Genomic DNA, 12,579 nt, shown 5'->3' on the forward strand with positions numbered 1-12,579 from the left:
AAAAGCCGACAGTGTTACCGTGAAGGCTGACACAACAAAGTGAGACCTTCTAACTGGTTTTAACTGCGGCAGTGGTAAGTGGCAGGAATGAAGGCGATGGGGAACAGATGAGAACCACCCATCGCTGGGGAAGGACACAGAGAGGCAAGAGACGAGCCGGATCCTGACAAATTCCCAAAAAGGCATGGAGAGGAAAATATTTAATACATGTTCATACGAAAGCATTTATGAATCAATAATTAACAACTTTAACTCCTTTATAGTGGAAATGAATGACAAATTAAATGCTATATGGAAAGTTTTGACCCACATTACAATATCTGTAGTTTTATATTTATAACCAAAGTAACCAAAAGGTTTGTTACAGTAACTGGGTCATGTTTCTGTTTTTGTGTGTGCAGGTGCTCATTGGAGTAGTTCAAGTATTTAGCATCAGTCAAAGCTGTTAGAGCAAAAACCCAAAGTAAATTTTTGAAAACACAGCACATGAAAAGACTCGAATCATCGGCATCAGTCATCATCGGTTACAGCAGACGCAGACGCGCTTGTATTGCAATTCAAATGCACCTGACCAAAAAGTCCATGCTAGGTCTAGCTAAGCGCTAAATGCCAAACTACTTCCAGTATATTCCGCAGCTGTGACTTTTATGGTTGAGTGAGCTGTTTATATTTTACACTTACATGAAGCACCAAGGAGGGATTTGGGGCAGACTGCAGAGGATGTTGCAGTGCACAAGACTCATGATTGTCAGACAAAGATTGTAACTCACTGTACAAAGGAGAGCAGAAGCTAATGTGTTACCAAAAGATGCAGAATTTTGCCTGTGTCTGTTAGCCTTTGAGCTTATGGCATTTACATTTCGGCTTCTTCTGCTACTTCACGCTGCTGTTAATTACTTAGGACATGGTAGCTAGTCTCCTTTTGATAGGTAAAGTCAACTTACCATGTTGAGACCACTAAACTAGTCATGTCTGCATAGATTATAGCTGTTCTCTTTTTGAACAACACTCTCAATTATTACGTTACAGAAGAAAGTAGCATAGAAATGCCATTATGTCAACTTTGATCTGATTAACTAAGCATCAGATATCAGTGTCCAGCTATATTAAGTTCACTTTACTGAACTAAAAATAAAAAAACTGTTCTTTGCTACACTGTACATAATGCTGATCACTGACAACATGATAAGTATGCTCTCTGATGTGTTTGATTATTACATATGTAGAGTAGCAAAGTAAAGACAGATATTATACATTTTATTTTCTTACAAAGCTGTATGAACTGTGCAGTGTTCCAACAACCCGAATGTTTTATCAGAGTGACACAGCATGTCATCAAAGCAGAGTGTCACATCCAACTTGGGAAAGGTATAAGCGTGGAGTGCTTTTCCTTTTTTTTTTTTTTTTAATATATCAGTAAAAATTCAGACTTTGCTTATCATGTATAAATTTCATAGTTCAAAAGAAGCTCAAAGTCAGTTCAACAAAGAAGAAAGACACCAGGTCAACAATGGTACCCCAACCCTCATCTAAAAGACTAAAATTGCTAACAGATGTCTAATAGCGAACACGCAGCACATTTCACACAATCAAAGGAGTCCTGAGACTGTACTGCTTTTACAACAGAAACATCAAAGAAGCGCTCAGCAGCTGATGTGGCAGAACACAAGGGGGAAGGTGTGGAATAAGTTACATCAGTATTCAGAGATGCTGCCCGTGAAGGCAGCTCTCTGCTAATAGAGGGAGTTTCTATACTGTACACATTCTACTGTAAAAACAAGAGATACCTTGTTTGACACCCATTCCAGCTGTTAAAATTATATAGGATTAATGTTATATAGGATTAGTTATCTTTATCTCTAAAAACAGTTTATGCAATGTTGTGGCCAAATGTTGAATTATAAAACACAAAATAACGATGTGAACATATTTTTTCCAAAAAATTCATGATGATCCTTCAAAAAAAAAAAAAAAAAAAAAAAAATCTAATTTCAAGATGAAAATTGACAGCTTGTATCAAAAACAAGCATCCCTTCTACGAATAACTGTTCCTATTCAAATATGCCATTTAATATTGAGGTGGTATATTGTGTTGGAGACCACACTCCACCAACCACAGTTTTCCCTCTACCCTTTTAAAGTGTTTTAAAGTGTGTTTTAAAGTATTGCTTTAGGAAGACTCTTCTCCACCAGCTCTGCCTGTTTTTGCGTCTTTTTTTTTTTTTATAAGGGCCAATCGAATAAAGTATAAATGATGGTGTAGCCTCAGAAGAGCTATAATTGTTCAAACGAACACATGAAAGAGATAACAAATGAGATGACACTCATTTGGCATTCAATAAATATTAAAAAATTAGATACTGTACACAACAGATAGACCAAAAGAAATAAACAAAAGGATACTATAATGTGTAGGCCAGCTGTCAAATGAGTTATATTGCGTTTAATGTCTGGACCTAACTTAATTGTGAGCTTCCTAAAATGCTGTCAGAACATTAACAGCAGACAGCAAGTTTAGTAGTGTGTTTATTTTACTGTCAGCTGACCATAGAACAATTAGCAAACAGACAAACACAACACTGCTGTGGTTAAATCCACTAACAGATAATGTTTTAGCAAATTAAACCAATATGATGTTTAATGCTAGCTTGAACACAGACTTGAACAAAAGTAATGCCAACTGTTTGCAAAAGAAAACCCAATTGAAATCAAGCATTATTACTATTATTACTATTATTATTATTGTTATTATTATTATTCTATTTTAGCAACTTTGTGCTCCTTTGGTTGTCGTCTTGAACTCACATTTGTTGAACTCACTTGTTAAAATTTTGATCGATTATTTTTTTTATTTTACCAGTCCGGGAAATTATATATGTGTAACTATATAACTATATTGACACCCTTTTGTTTAAAAAAAAAAAAGTGTGTGTGTGGGGAGTGCGGGGGCAGAAGGGGGACATATTGTCCGGTGTGGCTGATGTCCATGCAGGTGAGTGTCAGTTTTTAAAGCAGTTAAGTGAGAATTAGTGTTTACACAGATGGTCCCATTAGTTTGGAACAGAAGGAGTAGGGTAGCGTGGCTGTTACTGAGAAACATTAAGGCTAAATGGTAAATTAATGGTGCACAGTTTGCGATTTGATTCTTTTGGAACAACGATAAAACTGTGGTAAATGTGAGTAGCTCAGATAGTCTCCTGAGCATGTTATATGCATAAATGTAGTGCCTAGTTGTTGGGATATCAACAAAACTACTTCTAAGTGTTTCTGTTGTCACAGTCTCTTTTGTGTATTTGAATTTAAATCCATTCCATAATCTGAAAGCAAACCCAGAACTTTACCTTGAATCTACAGAAATAATCCAAATTTAAATTTGAGCCAAGAGCATAATCCTTACACTCTGCACATTCGGCACATTAACAGAGCAGCGGTATCAGCTTCAGGGCCTCATTTGCGTCACCAGTGTATCCGCTCAGAAACATTGTTGAGTGTAAATCACCTGAATTTCTGTCCAACACATGTCCAGTGCAGGCAGCTGAATTGATTAAAACACAAGAACATCTGTTTTGTCAGACATGCATACATCTACTAAACTTAAAAAAAAAAACTAAAAACGTGACATAAATATCTCCTGTGCAGACATGCCATTCGACACAACCCTGAACATGCATGCAATCATAGATTGAATCCTAAATATAGACTCTTGCCCATACTGCATGTAACCACGAACTGGTCAATGTGTGGACACTTTCAATCCAATCCCTGAATGCTAGTGTCTACTTTTTGCACACAGAAGGTAAATAACTTTGGGCCTGCTACCTTTTCTACCAAGGAGATTGCTCATATAGCACAAAGGCAGCATAGCAAAGCATGAGCCTAATTATCCTCTCCTGCACCAAGCTGCAGTTGTGTTTGGCTGTAAACACTGCAATCAGGCAGGCAACCATGTGGAATGCATCACAGTTTACTCACTCACAAACTCCCAAGCGAGTTTGTATCTGTCTGTATTCAACGTAAATGAAGAGAAGGGTAGACAGAAAATGCAGCTGGGCAGAGGGCTTTGGAAGTTGCAAATAGCTTATTAAAAAATATGATTGAAATGTTTGGTGCCCATCCTTCTGAAAATTGCTTTAAAGTCAATCCCACCTCTAGGGGAACAATCACAATTTGTGAAATGCTTTTCTCTTGATTTAGCCGGTCTCCAGATGAGAAGATCCATGTCAATTTTATCTTTGATCATCCAGCACAGACAGGGGTCTGGATCACTCGTCTGACTTAGCACAATTAGATTTATTACAAATGAAGAAGAAGAAGATGCTTTCCAAAAACATGCATTACTGTGCCACTCTGATAAGCTCCAACAGCACTGAAGAGTGTGTTTTTTTTTTTTTTTTTTTTACTACACGATCCTTAATTAATCTTCTACAGTTTATCTGTAGCAGAGGGTGGGGTAGGCCCCAGACCCAGGAACCGAACCCGTAACCACCAGTGTGCTGCCCCCTTTACCTTCTTTCAACCTTCTTTAATTCACATTTTTTAAGTGTTGAAATAATGTGCTTACCTTTATAAAGGGTGTACATTTAAGCAGAAGACTAAATTCGGATATTTGTCCAATCCACTGTTGAGGTGGTGCTTTATGGCACTTTTGTGACTTCAGTTTACACAACTTAATGAACTTGGTCTTCACTTAATTGCTGTGCAATCCATCTCCACAATCTACCAACATATATATACTGCTTTAATGTAACACCCTCACAGTGATTAGAGAAGCACTAAATCTTTAGTGCCTTTGGATTAACTTTTTGTGGGGAAGCAAACTGGTATAATTAAGTCTTTTTCATATATTTTCTAGGGGTGGGAATCTTTTACTGTCTCACGAGTCGATTCAAAACTATTTGATTCATAATGGTTTCTGCTTCAATCTATAGGTGTGCAAAGGATCCTCCTGATCTACTCCAGTTTGCTTTGCCAAACAAAATGACAAATGGAAACATTAAAGTGTCTTTTTCACATTTGTTAAGTTTTAAACTTTTATCCATGCTTAGATGGAATTGTTGCATAAAAGCAATATCACATATTGCTTAAGTTACAAAAATTAAAGTGTCTTTTTATAAAAAATATAAATTAGTGCAGTTAAAGATGGGTTCCTCATTTTGAAAACCTTGCACACAATGTAGCTCATGTCAAGCTCAGCCTTCCCAGGCATTCGGTAAATAGGGCCCTATAAAATCCTTGATCACGAAAAAACGGAATTCATTATAAACACGGAATAAAACGGAACTGGCCGACATTTTATATAATTTCTTTTTTCTAAATAAAAAGGAATATATCTATTGGGAAAATGCTCCGAGGGGGGTCACTAATAATGCATGCACCCCTACCCATGAATAAATGAATAAATAAATAAATGAATGTGGTGACTTGAGTGTAGTGGGCACAGTTCCATTTCCTGGTGCGGGCACCTGAACATGGTTAATTGGTGACGAGTAATGAACTGGACTACAGCAAGGAACGACAACCCCACCCCCCAGCTCCTAGACTGCACCAGACCCGACTCGACCGCTGACAGCACCCCTCCACAGACTGGACTCCTGCGGAGATGGGCCCTCCCCAGATACTAGACCAGACCAGAGACGGGACCCCCGCAGAGAGTAGAGACTAGACCAGAGACGGGACCTCCCCAGATACTAGACCAGACCAGAGATCGGACCCCTGCAGAGAGTAGAGACAAGACCAGAGACGGGACCTCCCCAGATACTAGACCCGACCAGAGATCGGACCCCTGCAGAGAGTAGAGACAAGACCAGAGACGGGACCTCCCCAGAGACTAGATCAGACCAGAGAACGGACCCCTGCAGAGAGTAGAGACTAGACCTGATTAGACCACCCTAGATGAGACATCGGGCCCCTCCTCCAGAGGTTGCCCCCCTCTCTCCCAAAGACTAGAATGGACCCCTCCTGAGACTAGAGTAGACGAGACGAGAGACGAGACCCCTCCATAGAGACCGGACCGTTTTTGTTTTTTTTGTTGTTTGTTTGTTTTTGTTTTTTTTTTCCGGAATAAAAAGGAACGTGTTTGTTGGGAAAATTCGCAGAGGGGGGTCACAAATGCACGCCCCCCACCAGTGAAGCGGCCGTCTGAGTGCTAAGTGTTATGTCAAACAACTCACTGAGCGCAACAAAAAGAGGTTGACTATCATGTACTTCAATAGAGATGCCTGTAATCAGTGGAAGACCAAAGAGCATGAGGAACATTTATTGGATTTAATAGATCCACCAAAGTTGTTTCATTGTTTTATTATGTTTTTGCTTCTATGTGTGGAAACAGAAATTGTCTATATTTCATTACTTAAAACACTGTCTCAGGGTGAAATTTGCATAAAATGGTAAAAATGGAATCCTGAAGAATTAAAAACAAACAAACAAACAAAAAAAAAATAATAATTTGGGGAAAAAAAAAATAAAACTGATTTTATAGGGCTCTAGGTAAAAACCAAAATGAGTCCTCCATGTTTCCTCCTCCTCCTTGTTTTGGTGCTTACCATGCATGTGTATGTTCCAGAAAAGGTTCTGTGGTGACATCAGTATGCATTTTATTTTTTCTATCGAATTTGGGAAATTTTAAATTGATTCTGAATTGTAGTTAATGCAAATCTTGATTGCTATATGAATCGATTTTTTTGGCACATCTCTAATATTTTACAATTACCAAACTTTGAAAGATGTCTATTACTTTACCTGTCAATTGTGAAAGTGACTGTGGTTAAGGTCTGACGGCAGAACATTCAACTTAGTTTTTCATGATGCTGACTTGGATTCATTGTAATTAGTGAGGCATTGTAAGAGTGGCGAACAAGAAAAAAAACAAAAAACAAAGAGGAAAATCCAACAAAAACTGTTTCAAATGTGTAGTTCCATTTCAAAAGACTCCGTCTTCTCTTTGTTGACGGTGTAGTATAAATGAATTATAAATATTTAACCAAAGTGTAAATTATAATAGTGCTGCTCAAAATGTTTCTGATAATGACGCTGCTGCTTTTCTGAATAAAACTTAAATGAACACCATCTGCTTTCCTAAGCCTTTGAAAATCACATTGGACCATCCAGTTACTCATATAAAATGTTTAGTTATGTGACATTAGTGTAGTGTAGTGAACAGCATGCGCTACTGAGTTCGGTTAAGTCCAGTTCCGACACAGATAATTGTTACTTACAATGTACATACAATGATTCACCTGCTGAGTCTTAGAAGGAAACAAAACAAAACAAAACAAAACAAAAACACAAAAAAAGAGAAAAATCGGTTCACAGCTCTGTTACTGTATTTACGGGCTTCAGTAAATTAGAACAAGGGGATCACCCTTGAGACCAAAATAAGAGCAACTGAAAGATGTTTAAGTGTCATTGTTGAGATAAAAAAAAAAATTCAATTCCTATGAATGTTACTGACTTCTTACCTCTGAAGTCAAAGGGGCATAATCCAGTCTGATGATTAATTACTCAGTTCAAGCTATGAGACAAATATTAGTTAGAAAAATGTCACCCACAAGAATGGAAAAAAAATCTGATCAAATACATGGATCAGTGAAAATGTCCAAATCTTACAAAGAATGTTGTGTAACCGCATCGGTTTTCATGCTAAACCTAAAGACTACAAAAAAATTGGGCTTGTGTAGATGGAGTTGGCAACCATCTGTACAACATATAAATCTTGATTAATATCAAAGGCCCTTCTCACACAGCAGACTCCAACTAGAAGACCTTTCAAGTTTTCAAGATCGATGAGCCAGCCATGTGTGTCCTCAGAAAAAGGAAGGCTTTCTAATATATAATCATACAAAGATCAAAGTAATTCAGTAATTATTCATGTATCAAAGATATAATATAACTCAAGTGATACAGAATATAAGTGCACAACTGGAACCAGCATCAGAAAATGAGCAAATAAATCCAACACATTTATTGCTTATCTTTTCAAAATTTAGGAGCAACTTCACTGCTTCCAGTACTGACCTCATCCAATGTTCCACAATAACAAGGTCGTGGGTTCGGTTCCCGGCCTGGGGCCTTTCTGTGTGGAGTTTGCATGTTCTCCCCGTGTCTGCGTGGGTTTCTCCGCTTTCCTTCCACCATCCAAAGACATGCGTGTATAGGTTAACTGGCGATTCTAAATTGACCGTAGGTGTGAATGCGAGTGTGAGTGGTTGTTTGTCTCTGTATGTCTTCGAGTGTTGGCCCTGCAATGGACTGGAGACCCGTCCAGGTTGTACCCCGCCCCTCGCCCGATGTGAGCTGGGATTGGCTCCAGCAGCCTGGCGACCCGGATTCATTATGATGTATTAGAGAAATGATTTCAATCAAACTATTTTCAAATTTATAATCTAACACCAAACTGTACAGAAATTATTTCCTGTACATGGAAGCAATGTAAGTACAAACATCAAACCACCTGTGTATTATATATGTAGGCTTTTTCATCCATCTGCATATCAGGACACTAATGCTTTTATAAATTCAAGGTACTCAAAAGATGGAAACAAGGGAATACTCTATGGTTCACTTCAGTGAACACACTTTTTGGAAATTTGACACTGATTTGCAATTTACATTTTTTTTCGAGAAATGTTTTTTTGTCGTAATTACATTTTGATTTTGAATAGAATAAAAAAAAAAATCTAGAAAAAGAAATAATCCAAAACAAAACTTTTTCCCTTTGTAGTTATAGAGGAACAGTCCTGTCCTTGACTAAAATTTGTTGGGATGGAAAGGCTGTAATAAAAAGACAACTCAATCCATTTCCAAGCTGGACCTTATCTCGGTATAGATTTCCATCAATCCAATTGATTCTGACCTAATTCTTCTAAATTGCTTCATTAATCGCTCTGCTGAGGCTCCTGACTGTACATCTCTTTTCCTTGATACAGGACTCTGGGAACAGTCTTTTAGGGCCAGCAGGCACACACAAAATCACCCAACTACCCAAAGATGATTTTGGGCTCAGTCTCTGTATTAAGATACTGCCGATGAAGAGAACCAGTTTTGTTTTGTTTTGTTTTTTTCTTTCTTTTCTCTTCAAGTAACCTAATTCAACTGCCCAACTCATAATTTTCTTAAATATCAAGCTAATCTGCAGTGCTTGGAACTTTATACCTCATATAAAGACAAGATGGGAATGATAGCGATGAGAGTAAAAACAGAAAAACAGACAAAAGCAGGATGTTGAAAACTTGAATAAATAACTTGTTAATCATGGAACATGGGGCATGAGCTATTTTCTTCTTCCTGGGGGGGGCGTAAAAGAAAATAATTGAGAAGCACTGCCTTAGGAGGACAGTACAGTAAGTTTAAATGATTTAATGAAACCAGTTTTGTTTGTTAGGCAGAGTTTTGCAGCTTTTGTGCGTGCAGTAGTCAGGTAGAGGCTGATAGACCAACTCATGTTAGGCTTTATCAGGTTAGTTCGTGCACAAAAAGGCCAGTGTGATGACAATGAAGAAATACTTTGTTCTTCTGTGCACCAAAGTTGTATCAAAGTGTCTGATGTTTGTCTGGTCATGAGCAAAGATGAAGCTCTTCTTTTTTCTCTGTTGTGCACAAACAAGACTCACAGGGCTTCAGATTTCAAGGGCGCCAGGCTACTATTGATTGGCTCCATTTAAAAAAAAAAAAAAGACAAAGCCAAAATTTGACCAAAGTTTAATTGAAAGATTTTATAAGCTATTTATGAAGATGTAATTTTTTTTAACATACACTGAAAAAAGTAAAAATTCTATCATTCTTTGAAAGGACAAGGTCATAGGTTTTTAATTACTGTATTTTGAACAATGTTTCTACCTTTTTTGGCCAATGTCTGCATCTATCAATTTATCTATTGTTTAATTGCACAGATGATACAAAGGAATTTAGAGTCCCAGGAAAGAGGTGTATTGTGCCTGTAAGAATAAAATGAAAAATGAAGCAACATATCCCTCCAAAATAAGTGCTTTTGGCACATGGCAGTGAATTAATACACTCTAAAAACCTAATGTGGTGATGAGGAGGAAAACATGGCTGCATGAAGATCTGCTGTCCTTGGAGCCACTCTGACCAACATACTACAAGCTAACAACATCCAAACATGGTAAAAAAAAAAAGAAAAATAAAAGCCACTACTCTGTGATGTCAGGTCCAACGCCATTGCTTTTTCTCTGACTTTATTTTTGTGCCATTGCAATCTTTTGAATTATTAATAGTAAGCTGTGGCATTTTTTATTCAATGTCCATGCTTCCTGTAGACTTCACTTAGCACTCACATAGCAACTGGCTAAAAGGAGCCTTCATTTTCATGTCATGTCTGTTAAACCTTTTCCAGCTTCCTTTTCGTTAACTGATCTCTCAACTCTCTCTGATCTCTGAACTCCCCACAACACATCTGTACACCCCAACTTCTCTCTCTGTCTCTGTCCACTGTTGTCAATCTCTAATAGGCTGACAGGTTTGTGTGTGGCAGAAGATGCTGGCTGATTTATTGGGTGCTTCAGGTTCTAGCGGTGCATGTCTGACTTGCATCTTCTTAGAAAGACATAAGCTCTTCGTCTCTCAAATGTCCTCTAAAGCAGTAATGCTGACCAAGTAAGCGATCGGAAAAAAAAAAGAAAGTATTTTATTACTGTGGTTTCTTACAAGCACTAAAATGATACCTTTTTAGATATCCACTGTCAAAATTAAATAGAAAATTTCAATATATATTTAAAATATGTCAGTTGATAGTAATAGTTGATTTTTATCTGCAGATAAAATTTGAACACTGTTATAGCAAGAAAGAGGTAGCAAAGACATCCAAGCCAAAGAGCATGCGAACAGCTGAGGACTGTGTCTTTTCTCATTGAAAAATCTGCCATTTGGAGCCAATAGTCCAAGTCAACGGCATCTTTTTCAACAGAAACCTGACATTGCGGGTAACTTAAGTGCTGCTCTGCGTTTTCTGGTTTTCATGCACAATGACTCCTTGGGGCTCCAGCACTAAAAGCCATTAGTGCTCCCAGTGGTGTAAAACTTGCATGAATCTATAAATCTTTAAAGGCAGTGCATTGAATTTGTACTCCTGATAAAGGATAGGTTTTGGATGAACAGTACCACAGCTGAATCAATTTTCCAACAGTACACCCTCTGATGTTTATTAAAGCAGTAAGGGAACATGAAAACTTCATTCTCTGAGGATTTGTTATTCAAACAGTGCAAAGGCTCTTCAATGGGTGGCTCTTTCGCTGAGAAAAAAAAAAAAAAAAGGATCTATCCATTGTAACTTGTAAAATATTTAAATGTCACATTTTGATTTGTTTGGCAGAAGTACAAGATGTTTTGTTTTTTGTTGTTTGTTTTGTGTTTTACAGCTGTTCTGGTTAGGAGCATAAAAAAGAAAAGAGGTCAGATTGAACAGGGATTAAATGTTGAAAACATCCACTCATACTCATGGTTATTGCATTTTACTGGGATGTTCCGTCCATTGAACTGAACACATATATTTCATCAAGAGATTTACTCACAGCTAACAGGTCTGAGAAAAATAACACCAATGACAGCAGGATGAAGTTCCCCTGTTGCTTTATTATGTACTGTACTTTTTACTGTTACCTTGTGTATCAATGAGGGGCTTTGAGAGAGAGCACAGTGTTTATGCCAAAGTGTGAAGGACAGTAGGAGGGGCAGACAAACAGGGGAGGTGGGAATCCAATCGCCCAGCACAAGGGCAAATTATCTGGCCAAGGTGCTGAGAATGGAGTGTCTTCAGCCACTAATTGATAAGAGCCTTCTATCTTTAGTAGGCAGCAATGTTTGGCTCAGGACATCAAAACCTTGGCTGTGGCTGAAAGGCTTGTTGTGTCCCTCTCCCTCCTCATCCCAGGCTATCGAGGGAGGGTAAAAGTCAGGATGTCACCTTGCCAGGGGGTCACTTCTCCACTTTCCTGTTTAAAATCCTGGAGTTGTTTTCTCTGATGTAAATTTGAGCTTTCTAATACTTTGCGACATTTCCATACTAAAAATGGATGATATCACCAAACACCAACACTGTATTTATTGCTTTGCATCTACTGTGAGTTAAACCGAACAGTGTGTCCATTGGACAGTCACTCAAACTAATTCTTCTAAATAAAGGTTTGCAAGTTATTTTTATTTGTTGTTTTTTTCCTTCAAAAAAATCTGACTTTTGTAGATAAAGATAAGCATCATTTCTAAGTAAACTTTTCAGCCCATATATTTTTGTCACACTGGGATCAACAAAGATATAGAAGACAAATACGCAGATGCAAATACACAGAAATCGCAGAAATTGCACTAAAACAGCGTGAGGCCGAAACAATACCACATCGCTCCAACAAGCAGTGTAACTGTTGGAAGCTCAGCTGTTGTAAACGAATGAATCCAAACAGACAGATTTCCCTTCTCGCTTGAAGGCATTCATGGAGCGCTCTTTTCTTCCACCAAACTAAAACCATCATTAAGGAATCTACAGTGTCTAAAATGTTATCTAATTCAGTTGCACATTGTTGAAATATAATTTATGTAACAGCCCATTTTTGGTAAAATTTACTGACTTAA

Source organism: Echeneis naucrates, chromosome 3 (genome assembly GCF_900963305.1).
Source record: "Echeneis naucrates chromosome 3, fEcheNa1.1, whole genome shotgun sequence".
Taxonomy (NCBI): domain Eukaryota; kingdom Metazoa; phylum Chordata; class Actinopteri; order Carangiformes; family Echeneidae; genus Echeneis; species Echeneis naucrates.